Here is a 10,415-nt window from a genome sequence, read left to right on the forward strand (position 1 = left end):
AACAGTATCTCCAGAACATGGTGTAGCTATTTCACACACATCCTCACATCAGTGGTAGTTAGAAGCATAAGACCTGCACAAGGCCAGTCCTACCAGTGTTCCATTATGGATGGGGGAGAGACGGTGATGACAGGATAATGGTGGTGGAGCATATGATCAAAGTATATTATATATGTGCATGGAGTTATGAATATAGAGCAACAGTAAAAATTGAGCCTAGCTCAAGGCTCCTTGTTTATCTTCCTTGTAAGGTTGCTTTTTCTGGCATAGTTCATTCCACACGCTGCCAAACCCATGAAGACCTGCCTTGTGGCACGCGTGGGTCACCATGGACCTCAGAAAACACTGATCTTCAAACTAAAACATCTTCCATGTCTGAACTGCCCCCACGCTTCTAGCACTCATACAGGGTTAGCATTCATACAGCTCTCCTGCTCCTCTGCAGTTTGGAACCCAAGGTGTTAGCAATGCAGATACAAGGGTGTCTCTGAGCTTTTCCTATGAGTGGTCCTAATGGAAACTCAGTGTTCATTCATTCCACAATTTACTGAATATCTGTTTTGCTCTGAGGGTTCTAACAAGGGCCTAATTAGGGTGAATTCAGACTCTGGCGTAGAGTAGATATCAAAATATGCAACCTGATGTGTGTGTGTGTTTATATCTTGAAATTAATATGCAATGATAATTAAAAGCACATATATACTCTGACAGATTAGGTCAGCTCTTGATGTCACCACTACTGTAAAAGTCATAAGGTGTAGGGCTATTTAAATAACCATGTCCCTTAGCTTGTTCATCTGCTAGATAGAGAATATGGATACTATAGAACTCCTTTTTCCATGATAAGAACTAACTGAAACGATACATGCAAGGCATCTATCATAATACATGGGTTAGAGGAAGTGTTGAATATAGTTACAATTCTTACTGCTATCAGGATGCTTGCTGGAGGACAGCAGTGTCTGCCAATTAGATAGTGTGGTGAGGAGGAACGGTGCCCAGGCTTTTTATTCCATTAGCCATGCGTTGGATCTCAGCTCAATCGCGGTGTGAATCTGGACCAATCACTGCTCTGCAGCGCCTTGGTTTCTCAGCGGTGGGTGCTCATCAGCCCTGTCTTGTAGGAATACTTGGGAGGTGCCTGTAAACTACTGCGATGTCTCATGCATCCATGTATGCTGGAGACAAGGAATGAACATCGGTTCCTCTTAAAACAAAGGAGGTAGGCTTCTGCCTTTGCCTTCTGAGAGTTCATAATCTCACTGTGAAGACTGAACATGCTCACATATAATAACTGATAAACCTATTTGCCACGAAAGAGTTGTGGCTAGCAGGTGCGGGAATTTGTATAAGTAGTTTGCGCTGGAGAAACGGTGTTTTACTAAAAAGAGATTTTAATTCACAAGCCAGTTTCTTTCATCTCTCTTTCTCCCATCCACTCCTTCTTCGCTCCCAAACCTGAGAATACCCTAGCGTGGCCATGAAAAGCTTGTGTGGGGGGCAGCGATCCATGGTCCTCCAGCCAGCAGTTTGCAGATGTGCTCTGCTTCTGCTTCTGCTGGTGATATTCACGGCAGTCGGGTTAGGATTCCATTTTTGCAGGCCTCATTTTTCATTTGCTGTCTGAGATTCAGTGGCCTGGCACCTGGAACCACTGCCGGAAAGACTTACTTAACATTCAGAATCGATGAACAAGCAGAAGAAACGGTTTGGGTTTTTTTTTTTTTTTCCTGGAAGCGGACAGCAAATGCTGTAGGGCTTAGCTTCTGTTCTCAGCAGGGGTTTAATACACGTCTCCGTGCTTCCTGTGGCCAACTGCCTCCTCTGCCCCCACCTCATTACCAAATAAGATGCCTCAGAAGTATCCCTGGGCTTCCTCTCCTGGAAGTGTTGCAGCCCAGGATCGTTGGGTGTCATTATCGCTTCCTATTAATTGTGGCCTCTGGACTTGCTCACTGTTTGTGGGAGCAGTCTTTTCTCAGTTCCTTTCCATGTAACTCTTCCGGGACTTGCCCCGTGAAACACAAGACTGTGCAAAAGATCTCGGAGCCAGCAGGCCTTTTCTTTGCCTCATTATGTGTGGGTTCGGGCTGCTGATTAATGCAGGCTTGTACTCTAGAGTTTCCCACAACCCCCGCCTCCTACTCCAGGAGATTGGCCAGCACAGGTGGAGCGGTTGGGAGTGGCCCCTCCCCCGTTTGTTTTCGACTGTAGATAATGAGCTTGGTGTTTACTGCGGGTCCAGGCAGACGCTTTCTTATCCTGCTGCCCTCCACTCTTCAATCCCTCTGAGGTGGCAGAAGCATCATGGTTGTTCTGGGGGTTTCACCCTCCCACCCCCATATCAACATCATTGTGGAGCGAGCAGACATTTTATATATCATTATACACATTCCTGGCTGCAGTTCATGGCTGGACTGCAGTGTAACAGTGTAACGGCTCTGTCAATCTATTCCCTGAGATTTGGGGTTCAGGACTGAAAGATTTAGGCTATAGTCTCCTCATGGGAACTGGAGCTAGCTATGATGGTGAGGAAAATTGGATGATAGTTATTCTCCTGCGTGGTAACAGTGTGGGGGGAATGGAGCTGCACACAGAAAGGAGAGGGAGAGAGAAACGCAGAAGGGAATCCCTGAAGGCACCCGCAGTCTTTCTACCTGTCCGGTAGAGTCTTCACTAGGTACCAAAGGGAATCTCAGACATTTCCAATACAGTGTTTCCGGCCCAGAATAGTGCAAGCCGATTTCTGTCTCAAATCATCAGACGCTGCTAATTAGTACAATATTTTTAAGCTGTTGCCAGTTTTATGGTTTTGAAATCCTTACAAAGAGAAAAGATAGGTTATTAGTCGTCATCCTTCTAATATGTAGGAAAATGCTAAAATTTGAATGTGCTAAAGAAAAGTCACCAATCAAATTTTTAAAAAATGAAAAAATAGGGTATTGATTAGATATCTGTTCACCCAAGTTCACACACTGTTTACAACCAAAGGAAATGAACATTCCAGGTGGTGGCTGACGGCAACAAAATGTGGATTGCTTGTTTGACGAAATATTACACAGCCTTAAAAAGGAACAGCCCCATTTTGGATATTAGTAGAGGAGAGCAAGTAAGAGGCCAGAGAATAAGACGTTCTCCTGGTATAAATCTCCTCTCTTTTAAAAGATGAACCAAAGACTAAGTTAGACCCTGTATTCTGGAGTTCTAGCCCTAACATAGACTTTCCCTAAAGTTATTTTCTGAGATGTACTTCCACCTCTAAAAGATATCTTTAAAATTCCATATACATTTTTAAAAAATGATAGTCAGTAGGCAAACTCTGTGAGTTCCAGACCAACCTGGTTTACATAATGAGTTCCAGACCAACCTGGTCCTGCATAATGAGTTCCAGACCAACCTGGTCTGCATAATGAGTTCCAGGACAATCTGGAAAGGAAAAACAAAAACAGACAGACAGACAGACAGAAAATAGACAAAAACAGGCCAAAAAGAAATAATGGATTAAAAAAAAAAACAATGCGGATTTTGTCAGGAGGAATTTAAGTAAACTTTTATTTGCTAGTGGCTACTCTAGTGTGGACCATACTGGGAACCTCTGTTCATGACATTCTGGGAGGGTATGGTGGTCAACTGAACATATAGATAGGAAGTAATCTTACCTCCAGAATAGTCCACAAACAACTCACCTATCTCTGAACATTGAGGACATCATGCTAAGTAAATTAACCCAGTCACAAAGATACAAACACTGAGAGTCTTTAGATGACATATCTGGAGCACACAAATCCATGGAGACAGAGACCACAATGGTGGTTAGTGGGCAAGGAACACTGGAAAATTGGGATGTTGTCCAATGAGCATAAAGCTTTAGTATTGACAAGAGCAGAAAAGGGTTCTCAAGATTAGCTGCACAATAGCATGAATGTACTCCACACTATGCACTGCATGCTCACAAATGATTATGGCAGCATAACTGTAAAACCATCAGCAAATTCCATAAATAACATTGTGATTTATGGGATAGAGCCAAAAAAATGGCAGAATTAACCTTCATTTTGGGTGAAAGGTCTAAATCCTCTTTGTGCCTTTGAGTTCTCTTGTCTTTGTTTCATTTTTGAGATGGGTCTCCTCTTGTACTGGCTAGTTTTGTGTCAACTTGACACAGCTGGAGTTATCACAGAGAAAGGAGCTTCAGTTGAGGAAATGCCTCCATGAGATCCAACTGTAAGACATTTTCTCAATTAGTGATCAAGGGGGAAAGGCCCCTTGTGGGTGGTGCCATCTCTGGGCTGGTAGTCTTGGGTTCTATAAGAGAGCAGGCTGAGCAAGCCAGGGGAAGCAAGCCAGTAAAGAACATCCATCCCTCCATGGCCTCTGCATCAGCTCCTGCTTCCTGACCTGTTCGAGTTCCAGTCCTGACTTCCTTGGTGATAAGCAGCAGTATGGAAAGTGTAAGCTGAATAAACCCTTTCCTCCCCAACTTGCTTCTTGGTCATGATGTTTGTGCAGGAATAGAAACCCTGACTAAGACAAATTGGTACCAGCAGAGTGGGGTATTCCTGTGACAACCTGACCATGTTTTGGGGAGGACTGTGGAAGGACTTTGGAACTTTGTGCTTGAAGATCCATTTGTTGTTAAGAGCTCCGTCAGATGTTGTGTAGGAACTTGGAAGATAATGTTGAGAACAGTGCAGAAGATGGAGGTCTGGTTTGTGAAATTTCAGAGGGAAAATTAAAGACTCTTTTCAGGGCCATTACTGTTTTGATTGTGAAGATTCTGTAGTTCTGGTTAGCTGGGGCTGAAGAATCAGCTGTAGTTAAACAAGATACCAAAACTACTAAAGCAAAAATTTTGCATTACTGGGACTATTGATGCTGGTTAGCTGGAGCTAAGAAATTAGCGGTGATTAAGAAGAAACCAGCATCATTGAGGTGACATCTTCTGGGAAGAGTTTTCTGGAAGCACAAAGAGGCTGTGTTCCAGAGATAGCCAAGGTTGTACTCCTGCTGCAGCGGGACTTGGTAATATGTAAGGGTCACCCAGGTGGTACTGGTTTTGAAGGCATGAAGGGGTCATGCAGAACAGCTGAGGCTCGGCACTGTGAGAGGCCATGGAAGGCCATTGGTGAAGGTGCAGCCTCAGTTGCAATTGAAGGCCCAGGACTGAAGGGGTCACGCAGTGTTTTGGAGATGCCAGTACCATGAGATGACCACCAAGAGCAGCAGCAGCAGTGGAATACAGGCATCTGGAGCCTAGAAGACGACGCGTGTGCTACAAAGGGCATGGCTGGAGAAGTGATCCAAGCCCTTGGAGGAGCCCAGAAGATTGTGAGTTGGATCCCAGACATTGGACGGTTGGAGATTGATTTTTGCTTTGATTGTGACTGTGCCCTGATATTTTCCCTCTTGAAGGAAGAAACTGTTTTAGTGGAGCCCACAGTTAAGAGACTTTTAATTGTAAAAAGACTTTGGATCTTAAAAGAGATGGGTATTTTAAAGAGATTGAAATTTTAAGAATATGTAAAGACTGTGGGACTTTTAAAGTTATTTAGATCTTGGGGATGAATGAGAATGTAAGGGTTGAGGCTTACTAGTGATGTGTTTGTGTGTCAAGTTGACAAGGGATCAATTGTACTGGCTAGTTTTGTGTCAACTTGACACAGCTGGAGTTATCACAGAGAAAGGAGCTTCAGTTGAGGAAATGCCTCCATGAGATCCAACTGTAAGGCATTTTCTCAATTAGTGATCAAGGGGGAAAGGCCCCTTGTGGGTGGTGCCATCTCTGGGCTGGTAGTCTTGGGTTCTATAAGAGAGCAGGCTGAGCAAGCCAGGGGAAGCAAGCCAGTAAAGAACATCCATCCCTCCATGGCCTCTGCATCAGCTCCTGCTTCCTGACCTGTTCGAGTTCCAGTCCTGACTTCCTTGGTGATAAGCAGCAGTATGGAAAGTGTAAGCTGAATAAACCCTTTCCTCCCCAACTTGCTTCTTGGTCATGATGTTTGTGCAGGAATAGAAACCCTGACTAAGACAAATTGGTACCAGCAGAGTGGGGTATTCCTGTGACAACCTGACCATGTTTTGGGGAGGACTGTGGAAGGACTTTGGAACTTTGTGCTTGAAGATCCATTTGTTGTTAAGAGCTCCGTCAGATGTTGTGTAGGAACTTGGAAGATAATGTTGAGAACAGTGCAGAAGATGGAGGTCTGGTTTGTGAAATTTCAGAGGGAAAATTAAAGACTCTTTTCAGGGCCATTACTGTTTTGATTGTGAAGATTCTGTAGTTCTGGTTAGCTGGGGCTGAAGAATCAGCTGTAGTTAAACAAGATACCAAAACTACTAAAGCAAAAATTTTGCATTACTGGGACTATTGATGCTGGTTAGCTGGAGCTAAGAAATTAGCGGTGATTAAGAAGAAACCAGCATCATTGAGGTGACATCTTCTGGGAAGAGTTTTCTGGAAGCACAAAGAGGCTGTGTTCCAGAGATAGCCAAGGTTGTACTCCTGCTGCAGCGGGACTTGGTAATATGTAAGGGTCACCCAGGTGGTACTGGTTTTGAAGGCATGAAGGGGTCATGCAGAACAGCTGAGGCTCGGCACTGTGAGAGGCCATGGAAGGCCATTGGTGAAGGTGCAGCCTCAGTTGCAATTGAAGGCCCAGGACTGAAGGGGTCACGCAGTGTTTTGGAGATGCCAGTACCATGAGATGACCACCAAGAGCAGCAGCAGCAGTGGAATACAGGCATCTGGAGCCTAGAAGACGACGCGTGTGCTACAAAGGGCATGGCTGGAGAAGTGATCCAAGCCCTTGGAGGAGCCCAGAAGATTGTGAGTTGGATCCCAGACATTGGACGGTTGGAGATTGATTTTTGCTTTGATTGTGACTGTGCCCTGATATTTTCCCTCTTGAAGGAAGAAACTGTTTTAGTGGAGCCCACAGTTAAGAGACTTTTAATTGTAAAAAGACTTTGGATCTTAAAAGAGATGGGTATTTTAAAGAGATTGAAATTTTAAGAATATGTAAAGACTGTGGGACTTTTAAAGTTATTTAGATCTTGGGGATGAATGAGAATGTAAGGGTTGAGGCTTACTAGTGATGTGTTTGTGTGTCAAGTTGACAAGGGATCAATTGTACTGGCTAGTTTTGTGTCAACTTGACACAGCTGGAGTTATCACAGAGAAAGGAGCTTCAGTTGAGGAAATGCCTCCATGAGATCCAACTGTAAGGCATTTTCTCAATTAGTGATCAAGGGGGAAAGGCCCCTTGTGGGTGGTGCCATCTCTGGGCTGGTAGTCTTGGGTTCTATAAGAGAGCAGGCTGAGCAAGCCAGGGGAAGCAAGCCAGTAAAGAACATCCCTCCACGGCCTCTGCATCAGCTCCTGCTTCCTGACCTGTTTGAGTTCCAGTCCTGACTTCCTTGGTGATAAGCAGCAGTATGGAAAGTGTAAGCTGAATAAACCCTTTCCTCCCCAACTTGATTCTTGGTCATGATGTTTGTGTAGGAATAGAAACCCTGACTAAGACACCTCTCTATGTTGCCCAGACTGGCCTCAAACTCAAACCTTCTCACCTGAGCTTCCCAAGTAAGTAAGGGTTTGGTTTTATTCTTGGTTGGTTGCTTGCTTGGTTGGTTGTCACACTGAGGATTAAACTAAGAGCACTTGGGTAAGTGCTCTACAATTAAATTATATCTACTAACCTGGCTTTGAATTTTGAGAAACTCATTATGATGAAGCTTGGACTATAGACAGGGATAAGCACTTCCTCTTGGTGGAAGATGGGGCTGACTAGGGGGCCTAGGCTGGTTGATGGGTGGACCATCGGTGGATATTCTGGAGGTAGTGATATTTTCTGTGACTTCAATAGATCACCATTGTGGAAATATGATCAAGGATGGGGGTGCAGGGGGAGTGGTGAGAGATGACAGATTCACGTGATGAATCCCAGGAATCAGATTCCGGAGACTAGCATCAGGCTGCAAATCTGAGTTTATTGTATAATGTTACATACAGTATTTGAGCCAATTCCAAGGCCCTAAATCCTTGACCAATCAAGGATAGGAGGACTTTGTGAAGATGGGGGGGGGGGGAGGAAGCAGCCACCACCCTGGCCTCAGTTCCTTTCTGCTGTCTTACTGGTGTTCCGGGAGCCATCTTAGATCTAATGCCATGTGCAGATCAGGACTCTTTAGTGAGTCGCAGGAGCCTGTGGTACTTTGCTCTCCATCCCACTTTTTTCTTCACAAGGTTGACCTTTACACTCCACCACCACCACGATGTGCATCAAAAATCTCATTAACAACATCCTGGGGTATGGTCTACACTACCCCATCACCACCACCACCAAAATGACAGTGCTGCGCTGGATGAAACCACAAATCTCGATTACAGGAGAGGCTTGCTGGGATTAGGGCGAACATACCTTCTCAGGCTTTCTATTGGAGCTGTTCTGCTCACCTGGTGAGTTCGGCTCACTTGGGAGGCCTAATAAAAGACTCGTTTGGTGAGGTGTCTTCTTGTCTGCCTCTAGATAAAACAGTAGCTGGAATCCTGAACACAGTAACATCGAAGGCCAGTGGGTAGCACTGATGGTAGAGGAGTAGCAGCAACAGCTGAGTGGAGGCAGGCCATGCTACATGTGCAGCAGAGTGACTGGGTGCTCTGAGAGCTGCCAAAGAGGCAGAGCCACAAGGGTGGCAGTCAACAGCAGCAGCAGAGTGACAATAGACTCACACCACCCATGGGGTCAACTATTGCACCAGCCCTACCAAGCGTCTATCGAGCAGGTCAAGAGACAGATGGTGAGGTAGAGAGAGGGTAGAGAGCCGAGGTTAAAGAAGGATTGGAAACCATATTGAGCCCAAGAAGAGAAACTGAAGTTCCTGGAAGAGAGTTCCAGAGAATTGTCAAATCTTTAGAGCCAAGAGGCTCAGATATCTCAGGCCTAGGAATTCTAACACTGCCCATTGTCACAGGCCTTGTTGCAGGCTGTAATACTTGTAAAGCTAAGCTCTGCATCTTGAGACTTACATTAAAGAACTTCAATGGGGCTATTCCCACCTGCCTGGTTCTACCATTTGCTGCTGCCAAATGCCAAGGCATATGAAAGATGCTCTCTCTACCTCTGCCTCTATCTCTCTTTCCATCACATCTATCTATCTATCTATCCATCTATCTACAACTTCTATATCTATCTAAATCTACATATACAGAGTGGAAAGAGGATTTATTAGACTGGTGTACAGGCTGTGGTCAAGGCAACCCAACAATGGCTTTCTGCCACAGACTGAACAGAGAACACTTGACCCAAGAAGATAGATTTAGATGGAACAAACCAAACAACTAAGAAATTATTGCGCTTATATATTTACTCATGTAATTATATAGTTACATAGCATGAACACATATCTCTTCTTGACTAACTTGCAGCAGTATCCACTCATGGTGCATTCAAACAACAGCTATTGGCTCACCACAAGCATGTGTATGTTCTACGTGTTTAGAAGACAGCAAAGAACTAATCCAAGTCTCCACATTTGTCAAACTCAAACTCTAGAGGCTGCTTTTCATAATTGTCGAGAGCACAAGGACTCTGAAATACTGTGGGTAGTACGACCCCATCTTTAACATGTGTAGATATGTAGCTGTAACATTAATGAGACTATGTGCACAGTTATACACAGAGGGAAAGCGAGAAGCGCTACATAAGAATTTTGGAAAAGGAGATATAATAGTGTCAGCAGTGATTGGATGCGGTGGAGTGTTACTTTGTGTTTTCTGTAAGAGAGACAATAAACTTGTGCTTTAATGTACCCATTTAAAAGTTGTGTACAATGTATACAGTCAAGCTACTGAGCACTAAAAGCACTAACTTTGTAGAACTGCAAAGTACCCCACCCATATTCTTTATTCTCATCTCCCAAATGGCTGTCACATGTCTGACTTAAGGCCTCGATGCTCCATATCCCCACTCCATCTGCTATCGCTCCCTCTTTTGTGGGCCATAAATCCTTTATTTGATCAAATTATGTCTTTAGCTTGAGGGGAGTGCTTTTCCTAAAGAACCCTGTACTGGAAATCTGAGGTTTGGAGCTTTTTAGAAAGGCACAATGTGCTGTTGCTGCATATGCTCGCTATTTCTGCTTGCTTTTCAGGCTGTTAAAGAGTATAGAAAATGTTCAAATAAAGCCAGCTAGAAAAAGTAGCTCATTGGTTTTATAGTGGAAACAAAAGAACCACAGAGTTCAGGATCCCTTCCTGGGACTATCTGCATTACAAGGCTGGCTGAGACATAAGTGTTGTGTCTTTCACTGGCTATAAAGTGCATATTCTTCTGGCCATGATTTACCAGCACACCGCAGGGAGGCTTAGACACCGGGTGCATTAGCAGAGCTACGTTCCAGGTGGCAAGCAGTTC

This window comes from Mus caroli, unplaced genomic scaffold (assembly GCF_978045245.1).
Source record: "Mus caroli unplaced genomic scaffold, Mus_caroli_1 scaffold_20, whole genome shotgun sequence".
Classification (NCBI taxonomy): Eukaryota; Metazoa; Chordata; class Mammalia; order Rodentia; family Muridae; genus Mus; species Mus caroli.